Consider the following 11,048-nt stretch of genomic DNA (forward strand, 5'->3'; position numbering starts at 1 on the left):
TTAATAGGTTATATGGTTTATAATTCCTTCGCACAAGCGACCGTGTTGCTTGATGTCTTTGATGGTGTTAGTGAATGTTTGTGTTTTTTAACATGTTCACTTTGTTTTGATGAATATACAGAATGCAACTCCTTATCAAATGGATTATAGATCCATCCCTATTACCAATTCTCTATTTTTCATGAATGTCCTGAAACGATGGCCATTGCGGGTTTAGGATTGCGCCTCCTGTGGCCGTATTTGTCATTGTTCTGCATTCACTCATGGTGTCACTTGCATTGACTAAATGAAGTGAAGGCAGCGGAATGTATGATATGATAATTGATTATGATTGGAAAGAGTTGAGCTTAGGGCTCAATGCAAATCAAATTGGTATTTATAAGGAGTTACATAAAAAAATTTAGTTTTCCTGTTTGCATAGTTATAACGGAGCATTGGCATCTGTTATGTTTTACATTTTCCATTTACAGGATGTTTTTATTTGGTTTATTTGGAAATTATTTTGTTTGATGTGAGGTCTAACATTTTAATGGTTGAATAGAATAGATCTAACCATCTCTTATTTGGCTAAGCAAAGTCAAGTCTGACAATCTTATTCCACTTCTTGTTTGCTATTGGGCATTAATATAGCACAAGGAACCAAACATCAACCAAGCCAGTTCTGGATGGAAAAGGAACTTTGACATAGACTTTTATGGAAACGTGTCTGAATAGGGTGTACGCTTCACTCTGATGATGGAACTTCTGAGATCCACAAGTTTTCAGGACTGATCTATTGTCTTCATTGTTGGGAGTTGACGGAACCATATCCAGTGGATGAAAGTCCGATGGACTGTTGAACCACACTAATCATTGTTTTGCAGTTATACTTTCAACAGATCAGGACATCACAACCCCTTTTCTGATGATACATCATGTCACTGACTGGACACAGACAACTGAGTGTGTGAGTACCAGCAACATGTTCAAGAAGGACTTTTACAACCACATTGGTTGAATCTGTTTCAAATTTTCCTTACCACTCACATGGCAGAACAATGCCAGGGACAGATCACTTGGCTTCACACTCCATTTCTAGATGAATCATCGACAGCGAGATGAAAGGAAAATCCACCTGAGACCTGAAGGAATCTACATTCTACAGGTCAGAGTACCATGGGTCAGTTGACTGGAAAGGTCACATGGTCCCAACACAGTGGAAGATACTGTTGTGGTGTTAATCTTGAATTAGTGAAGTGTTGGAAACTCACTGTTCCATTATACACCTACACTGACTTGTTAGGAGAACCAGGCATTTTGCTGGGTCCACATCACACTGACTACAATAACTGATATTGGAACTTTCATCACTGATACAAGACAGAGAAGAATGAAGACAAGAACTAAAGGACACTTGATTGGAAACTAACTTCTTTCCTTAAAATCTAAGATTTTCCTAAATTAACTGATATGGTGATTTCATATGTATGAAGGTTTGTTTCTCACAAGACAGAGGGGAAACTCTGTACGATGGCAATCCCAATATTGGACTTTGGCTTATTTTGTGTTGATGTTTAATGATCTACATTATGACGGCTATCATGGTATGTTTGGATAGTGAATTGTTCCCTATTATAGGTGGGCCCTGTCAAAGCTCGATGTTTTCCCTATTTTAAGGGTAGAATCATTCACAGGTACAACAGGATATGCATAAGTCTTTTGTATGATATTGTCGCATGGATCTTGATACGGACAAGGGGGATTTTCATTGTTCAGTGGACTTGGGGGGAAATGTTTTAATCATGATGTCATGTTTTCGTCTGATTTTCTGCTGAACACCATTAACACTGATAGTAGCCTATTGTTGTCAAAATGTTACTCGAACCTTATAATCTGAGGTGGGGGAGTGATGACTGTTATACGTTGAGTTATGTCGCAGTGTGGTGTGTCTATGTTCTTGTTTAAATTAATTTTCATTTGAGGAACAATAAGACCTGATTGGTCAGATACTCCTTTTATTGTTTCATCTTAGTCATTTGTAACATAAGTGTATGGGCCTTTTCTGTTCATTAGGAATTGAATTGTACTTGTAATGTTTTATCAAACATGTAATGTTTTTCTTAAAATGTTTGAAAGGGGGGAGTGTGGAATCTGAGCATTAACAATTACAATATGAATGTATGTTTTATTGTAAGTGAATGTGCCTAAATAATGAAAACAACAGAAACCTCTCTGTTTAGATTCTCTCTGTAGGTTCCGCTCTGATAACCACAGGAATGTTTACATTGACCATTTGGCATGGGGGTTACTGTCTTGGAAACCTAACCTCTTTGCTAGGTAGACACATCCTTCAATGTATATATCCGCTTGTAATCAACAATACAGTGAGAAGAGAGAGTGAGATGAGATTGAGGTTGTGTAAGGAAGACCAGGTCTGTAACCTCATGAACAAGACTATCTAATGCTGCAATAAATAATTGAATTACTCTCTCCCTTGACAACCGGTATTCGATAATATTTCAACCACTATACGAAACAGCCAATATCTAACTCGTCTGTCCTTTGTTCCTTTATGTTCTTTGTTCCGTAGGAATGTGGCCCTTGGGGGAAGTAGGGGCAATTGGCCCTTTTGGGTAAACACAATAGTAAACACCTAGGGCAGGATGGATAAGGTGGGGGGACAGCCCGCCCTTTGGGTAATACCTGGGTGACATAAGACAGCTTGGCAGCATCTTACCACACCCTGTTTAACTGTAATAAATGCTGACTGTTCATGTATTTACCTCAGAGATTCCTCAGAGGGTTATTCTCTAAGCTTTTGACGCGTCTCTCTATTTGCAAATAAACTGCTAATTATGCCAAGAGAATTTTGTCTCTGTACTTACTCCTTAAAGAGTTCCTATCGATGGAATTGTCATCACAGTGAAGACGGTCAGAATGCTGTGCTTTTATTTCTGATGCATTAGACAAGGTAATTAACTTGATGCATGAAATCAACAAAGGTATTGCAGAGCTTGACAAAGTCCATGGATTGGATCCGTTCTCAGGTTTGTTCTCTATTGTGTACTCTGCCTGCTGTTACCTACCTGGCTACCTGCCAAACTTTTTCGAATTTACTCGATATAAACTAATTGGTCAAAATTCTATTTTAGAGTTTTACCAACGCAATATTTATCTGTTGACCTCTTACCCAACTTTTCTACACCGGGACTCTTTTTGGACATAATTAACAGAACTACTCACCCCTGAACACCGGAGGCTAAGTATCATTACAATGCCTTTTCACTGTAATTGTTGTAGCAACAACACGGAGGAGAATGTTCGTCTTAAGTTAAAGATAGCAGAGTTAGAGGCTCGGCTTCTGACGCAAATGCCAGGCAAGGATTATGCTAGTGTAGAAATAGAAAAATCTGCGTCAGTGCCACCAGGTAGAAACGATAGTTTTGTTAGCCCCCCGGCACAGCTCCTGCAGCCGGGCAATAACTTTCTCTTGGTCACTGGGAAGAAATGCCGTCGACCAGTTAAACCTGAATCGTTGCTAAAACCAACTGAGACTTTGAACAGGTTTTCCCCACTGGAGTCGGAGTCAAGGCCCGAGCCGTCTTCGGAGGGGAATGGTCGGCAGGCATGTTCTACCGGTGGACTTGAAAAACTGAAAACTTTAGTCATTGGCGATTCCATCACACGCATTATTAGACTAAAGAATCAGCCGGCGATCGTACATTGTTTACCGGGGGGCAGAGCCACCGACGTAGCCGCAAATCTGGGGTTGGTGCTAGCGAAGTCTAAAACTGGCAAGTATAGAGAGTACAGAGATATTGTTATCCACGTTGGCACCAACGATGTTAGGATGAAACAGTCAGAGGTTACGAAGCAGAACATAGCATCAGCGTGTAAATTAGCTAGAAAGATGTGTCGGCATCGAGTAATTGTCTCTGGCCCCCTCCCAGCTAGGGGTGGTGACGAGCTCTACAGCAGACTTGCGCAACTCAATCGCTGGCTGAAAACGGAATTCTGCCCGTCGCAGGAGGTAGAGTTTGTAGATAACTGGCTCTCTTTTTGGGACTCTCCCAGAAATAGGGCCAGGCCTGATCTGCTGAGGAGCGACGGACTCCATCCTAGCTGGAGTGGTGCTCTTCTTTTGTCTAGGAACATTGACAGGAGTCTCACTCCTATAGCTTTAACATGAGATAGGGTGCAGGTCAGGCTGCAGGCTGTTAGCCAGCCTGCTAGCATAGTGGAGTCTGTCAATAGCATAGCCAGAGTAGTTAGTACAGCTTTACCTATTGTCACTGTGACTTGTTCCAGGCTGAGAAAAGTTAAACAAGGTAGTGCTAACAAAAACAACCTTATTAAGATAAAGCCTTCCTCCACCTCGGTCAAAAATAAAAATAATTGTATCACTTCGCATCTGAAAATGGGACTCCTAAATATTAGATCTCTTGCTCCAAAGGCAGTTGCGGTAAATGAATTAATCTCTGATCATAAACTAGATGCTATTGGTTTATGTGAAACGTGGCTAAAGCCTAATGAATTCACTGCCTTAAATGAGGCCTCTCCTCCTGGCTATACTAGTGATCATATCCCTCGTGCGTCCCGAAAAGGAGGGGGTGTCGCTAATATTTATGACAGTAAATATAAACTTACTCTCAAACATATCACAGAGTTTCATTCTTTCGAAGTTTTACTCATGAAAGTTAACCAGGCCGATAAATCATTTTACATAGCTACTATTTATAGGCCCCCCGGGCCATACACATTGTTCCTCAATGAGTTTCCAGAATTCTTGTCTAACCTTGTAGTCATGGCAGATATAATATTCTAATTTTTGGCGATTTCAATATCCATATGGAAAACCCCAATGATCCTCTTCAAAAAGCCTTTCAAGCCATAATCGACTCAATGGGTTTCATCCAACATGTCTCAGGTCCAACACATTGCCACAATCATACCTTAGATTTAGTCCTGTCACGAGAAATAGATATTGTAGATCTAATAATTTACCCCCAAAATCCTGGATTATCGGATCACTGTCTTATTACATTTACCGTTAAAACAAGAAATCCACTTGCCCCCCAAACAATGAGTTTCAAAAGCCGTACTATAAATTCTCGGATTACAAATAAATTCCTTGATATTCTTACTAGTTCGCTCATAAATGACAGAGTAAATAAATCTGTAAACGATCAAATCGAGGATCTAAACTCAATACTGCGAAATACATTAGACATAGTTGCACCACTAAAAACTAAAGAAATACGCAATAAGAAACTTGCTCCTTGGTACACCGACAATACTAGAGCACTTAAGCCTCCAGAAAATTGGAGCGAAAGTGGCGCTCCACCAAGTTGGAAGTATTTAGACTAGCCTGGATAGACAGTACAGTACAATACCGAAAATCACTCATGTCTGCTCGATCAGCTTATTTCTCCAACCTGATTGAGGCGAACAAAAACAATCCAAAATTTCTCTTTGATACAGTTGCAAAGTTAACAAAAAAGCAAAGCTTAGCAAGTGAAGTGGGTCTTCACTTTAGTTGTAATGAATACATGAACTACTTTGATGAAAAGATCGTCACCATTAGAAAACAAATAACTGAATCCTTAAATAGTTATGGTCCTAAAAATCTCAGTTGTCCAAAAAATTTCCGGAACCTCCCTGATCAGGTGTCAATGGGGACACTTGAGTTTTTTGATACCGTATCGCTCGACACATTTACAAAATTTGTAATGAGTTCTAAACCCACAAACTCTCAGCTAGACCCGATTCCTACAAAATTACTTAAGGAGTTATTTCCTGTGCTAGGTCAGCCAATGCTGAACATAATAAATTGCTCCCTTTCCTCCGGATGCGTACCAAACTCATTAAAAATTGCGGAAATTAAGCCTCTTCTAAAAAAATCTAATCTAGATCCCGACATATTAAACAATTATAGGCCAATATCGAACCTCCCGTTCCTCTCAAAAATCTTAGAAAAATGTGTTTCCCAACAATTGAATGCCTTCCTAAAGACAAAAAACATTTATGAAATATTCCAGTCTGGTTTTAGATCCCATCATAGTACTGAGACTGCACTCGTGAAGGTAACAAATGACCTTCTAATGGCCTCAGACAAAGGTTCCGCATCCGTCCTGTTGCTTCTTGATCTTAGTGCTGCTTTTGACACTATTGATCACTCCCTTTTCTTAGAGAGACTGGAAACCAATATTGGCCTACGTGGACATGTTCTAGCCTGGTTTAAATCTTATTTATCTGAAAGATATCAGTTCGTTAGTGTGGATGGCATATCCTCTGACAAGTCAAAGGTATGCTTTGGAGTTCCTCAAGGCTCGGTTCTGGGCCCATTACTTTTCTCACTATACATGCTCCCTCTGGGCGATGTAATCCGAAATCACAATATTAACTTTCACTGTTATGCTGATGACACACAGTTATATATTTCAATGAAGCATGGAGAAGCCCCTAAATTAGCTATTTTGGAAGCATGCGTTTCAGATATTAGGAAGTGGATGACAGAGAATTTCTTGCTCTTAAACTCAAATAAAACAGAAATGCTCCTTTTAGGACCCAAAAAACAAAGAGCGTTGTTAGCAGATCTCACTGTGAACCTCGACGGCTGCATGGTCGTATCCCAAAAAACTGTAAAAAACCTTGGCGTTACCCTTGACCCTGACCTCTCCTTTGAAGAACATATAAAATATGTCTCAAGAGTTGCTTATTTTCATCTTCGAAACATCGCAAAAATTAGAAACTTTCTATCAAAAACTGATGCAGAAAAATTAATTCATGCTTTCGTTACTTCTAGATTAGATTACTGCAATGCTCTTCTCTCTGGTTATCCAGACAAACTAATAAATAAACTTCAATTAGTGCTGCACACAGCTGCTAGAATCCTAACTAGAACAAAAAAATTTGAACACATTACTCCTGCCCTGGCATCCTTACATTGGCTGCCTGTTAGGGTTAGGGCTGATTTTAAGGTTTTACTCTTAACCTATAAATCAATACATGGACTTGCTCCTACTTACCTTGCTGAAATGATCCAGCCATACATACCTACACGTAACCTTAGATCGCAAGATGCAGGCCTTTTAATTGTACCTAGAATTTCTAAACAAACAGTTGGCGGCAGGGCCTTTTCTCATAGAGCTCCACTCCTGTGGAATGATCTGCCAATTAAGGTTAGAAATGCAAACTCAGTGCAAACTTTCAAGTGTCTACTAAAAACTCATCTCTACAGCACGGTTTATAATTAGGTGTAGCCTGGCCTTGATACTAGGCTTGATACTGTCCACCCTTGCTGTCTTGCCAGGTGGGCTCTCGTCGCCACTGGGATGCCCTCCCTCCAATGCCCTTCGGGGGAAGAGTCACTGGCTTGTTGTTGACTCTCTATTGCGCACTTGTGCAGTTGGGCTGTACGCTGCTAGCAATACTCGGCCCTCATTCAGGGGGGTTGCGGTTGGTGGGTGTCCCTTTGGTTGATGCCTGGCAATGTGGTTGGATTGATTTCCTGCCTGTTGGGCCCTGTCCGGGGCCTCCCCCGGTTAGGGCCACAGTGTCACCGGACCCCCCCCGTCTCAGTTTCCAAGGTGTTACGCTGCTATATTATTGTGCTGGGGGACATGAGGGATGTACTACTAACTTTTCTCCAATTTTAAATTTTAGAAGGAGATGAGGTCCTGGTCCACACCTGCGGATTACCTGGTTTGGGGGGACCGTTGCTGTTCCTGTCCTTGTCCACCTGGTCATACTTCTGACCTAGTCTAAAATCGAATATACTCTGGATTTAGCCAAGAGAAATGTATTTATTATTCCAATTGGACTCTTAATATCTCACCCGGCACAGCCAGAAGAGGACTGGTCACCCCTCTGAGCCTGGGTCCTCTCTAGGTTTCTTCCTAAAATTCGACCTTCTTAGGGAGTTTTTCCTAGCCACTGAAATTCAACACTAGTGTTGTTTGCTCCTTGGGGTTTAAGGCCGGGTGTCTCTGTAAAGCACTTTGTGACAATTGCTGTTGTAAAAAGCGCTTTATAAATACATTTTGATTGATTTGATTGATTGATATTGTTGGTCCCTGGGGAATGCCAATATTTAAGATGTTATTTGCTGTTATTGCCTTTTTACATTGTTTGTTGTATGTTATTATCATGTTTAATAAAAGCGTGTACTTCTAAGGTTACGGCACAGGTACATGTCCAGACACATGCCAATGGTGACAGAGGACCAGGACCTGTTTCTGAAATTATGATATAATTCTAAAATGAATAGGGTATTGATTGTAGCAGCCAAAATCTTAGTGATTCAATGGTTGATTATCAGTGAGTAATTTGTTTAAGAATTGACATTATGGGTTGCTTAAAGGTCAAAAGGGTGGATTATTATAGAAATGTACTGAGCTGATGTATTGAATAATTATACCATTGTATAGGAGATTGAAAAATCACTAGCTGCCTACTGTGTTGATAGTAAAGTACTGAGTTCCAGTATTTTGACTGTAGGAAAATGCAAGATGTGCTAATACAGAGCTAAACTAATCAAAGAAACAAGACTAGGCTGATTGAGACCATAGTCATGTGTTGCTCAAAGGTCAATTATTTTGTCAGATGTTCTCCCACCTTCTTGCTCATACAATAGGTGTTTCTGAACTGTACGTTAGGCAAACTGTCACTGATCTTGTGTTAGTGTCTTTCTGTCTCTATTTGCAAATATGAATTAACTGTATTTGTGTTAAATATTATTTTGATCTCTTCCTTACCTGGCTTAAAAGGTTGTGACATTAGATTTCTATGACAATACCCTTAGTTCTTAATACTGTGTATTGCCCCCTTTAGCATCAATGACAGTGTTCAATCTTTTGTGATAGCTGTCTATGAGGCCCTGAATTCTTGCAGGTGGTATAGTTGCCCATTCGTCTTGGCAAAATGCCTCCTGAACAATTCTTCTGGCAGTTTTGGCTGAAATCTTTCTTGGTCTACCTGACCTTGGCTTGGTATCAAGAGATCCTCAAATGTTCCACTTCTTAAGTGATTGAACAATACTGACTGGCATTTGCAAGGTTTTGGATATCTTTTTATATCCTTTTCCATCTTTATAAAGTTCAATTTCCTTGTTACCCAGTTTTGACAGTTATTTTCTGCTCCCCATGGCTCAGTATCTATCCCGCTCAGTGAATCCATGTGAGAGCTAACATACTTATTGACTATTTATACATAGACACTAATTGCAATTTAAAAAGCCACAGGGGTGGGAAATGTTATGGAACTTTTTAACTGAGGTGCATTTGAGAAATGTCTGTCTTTCCATTGGGTGGTATGTAGATCTTTACTTTGATTGTGAGACACATGTCTGTATAATATCAGAGGATTATTAGGTATTTGGGCCATGTCCTCCTGAATAGACAAAGAAGGGTGACAGTCCTCTCTGTTCCTTAGGAATGTGGTCCTTGGGGGGAAGTAAGATCAGTTGGCCCCTTTAGGTTAACACAACAGTAAACATTATGGCAGGAATGATAAGGTGGGGGGACAGCCCACCCTTTGGGTAAAGCCTTTGTGACATAAGACAGATGGGCAACAACTTACCACACCCCTTTTCACTGTAATAAATACGGATTGTGCATGTATGGAGTCAGAGACTCTTCGGATGATTATGTTGGTAAGCGTTTGACGCGTCTCTCTTATTTGCAAATAATTCTCCAGTCGGAAAAGAGTGGCTTGCCCACTTCAGGTTGGTGGAGAGTGCCTGCCTCAAGTGGAGGAGTTTAAGTATCTAGGGGTCTTGTTCACGAGTGAGGGAAGGATGGAACGGGAGATTGACAGACGGATCGGTGCAGCTTCTGCAGTAATGCGGTCAATGTATCGGTCTGTCGTGGTGAAGAAAGAGCTGAGCCGCAAGGCAAAGCTCTCGAAAAGCTCACGTTCCTACTCTCACCTATGGTCATGAGCTTTGGGTCACGACCGAAAGGACAAGATCGCGGATACAGGCGGCCAAAATGAGCTTTCTCCGCAGGGTGGCTGGGCGATCCCTTAGAGATAGGGTGAGAAGCTCGGTCACCCAGGAGGAGCTCAGAGGAGAGCCGCTTCTCCTCCACATCGAGAGGGGTCAGCTGAGGTGGCTTGGGCATCTGTTTCGGATGCCTCCAGAACGCCTTCCTCGGAAGGTGTTCCGGTCCCGTCCCACCGGGAGGAGACCCCGGGGAAGACCTAGGACACGCTGGAGGGACGATGTCTCCCGGCTGGCCTGGGAACGCCTCGGTGCCCCCCCGGAAGAGCTGGAGGAAGTGTCTGGGGAGAGGGAAGTCTGGGCATCCCTGCTTAGACTGCTGCCCCTGCGACCCGGTCCCGGATAAAGTGGAAGAAGATGATAATGATGATGATGTTAATTGTGCCTAGAGAATTTCGTCTCTGTACTTCCTTATTTAAGAGTGTCGATCGATGGAATTACCATCACAGAAATAACCTTTCATTGCCATTTTGACCTGTGTTTGTCACCTTGTGTGTCTGTAACAAGGCCAAACAATTAAGGGTATGTAAACTTTTGATCAGGGCCATTTGGGTGATTTCTGTTATCATTATGATTTAAAAAGGAGCCCAAAACTATGTGCTAATAAATGGCTTTATATCATCACAATCCTGGTGATGATATAAAGAGTTTTTTTGCATGATCAGTCATATTTTCAAAATCAATGCCAAAATGTCACAATTTCTGCCAGAGTATGCAAACCTATGAGCACAACTGTAACGTTTCATTGCAGACTTTATTTTGAATGCAAAATACAAAAACTGGACATCTTATTGCTACTACTGAATCTCTAATGTTGCCTCCATGTGACACTAATCTATTGTAGCTATCGAGTTGTGACAGTTAGCTAGCTAGCTTCTTCCCTTTGGTTGTCGCTCAGATGATGGCTACCTTATATCAATGTGACAGCAACTTACTGACAGTTCAACACAAACATGTGCATGCATAGACACAGCCAGTGAAGTTTATCTGACCGAAAGCCAGATGCAGGAATGTATTGCTCTGCTTTGATGCTTATGTGTTCGTAAACTGTTTGCAATGGTAAACTGCG

The sequence above is a fragment of the Esox lucius genome, chromosome 20 (genome assembly GCF_011004845.1).
Source record: "Esox lucius isolate fEsoLuc1 chromosome 20, fEsoLuc1.pri, whole genome shotgun sequence".
Taxonomy (NCBI): Eukaryota; Metazoa; Chordata; class Actinopteri; order Esociformes; family Esocidae; genus Esox; species Esox lucius.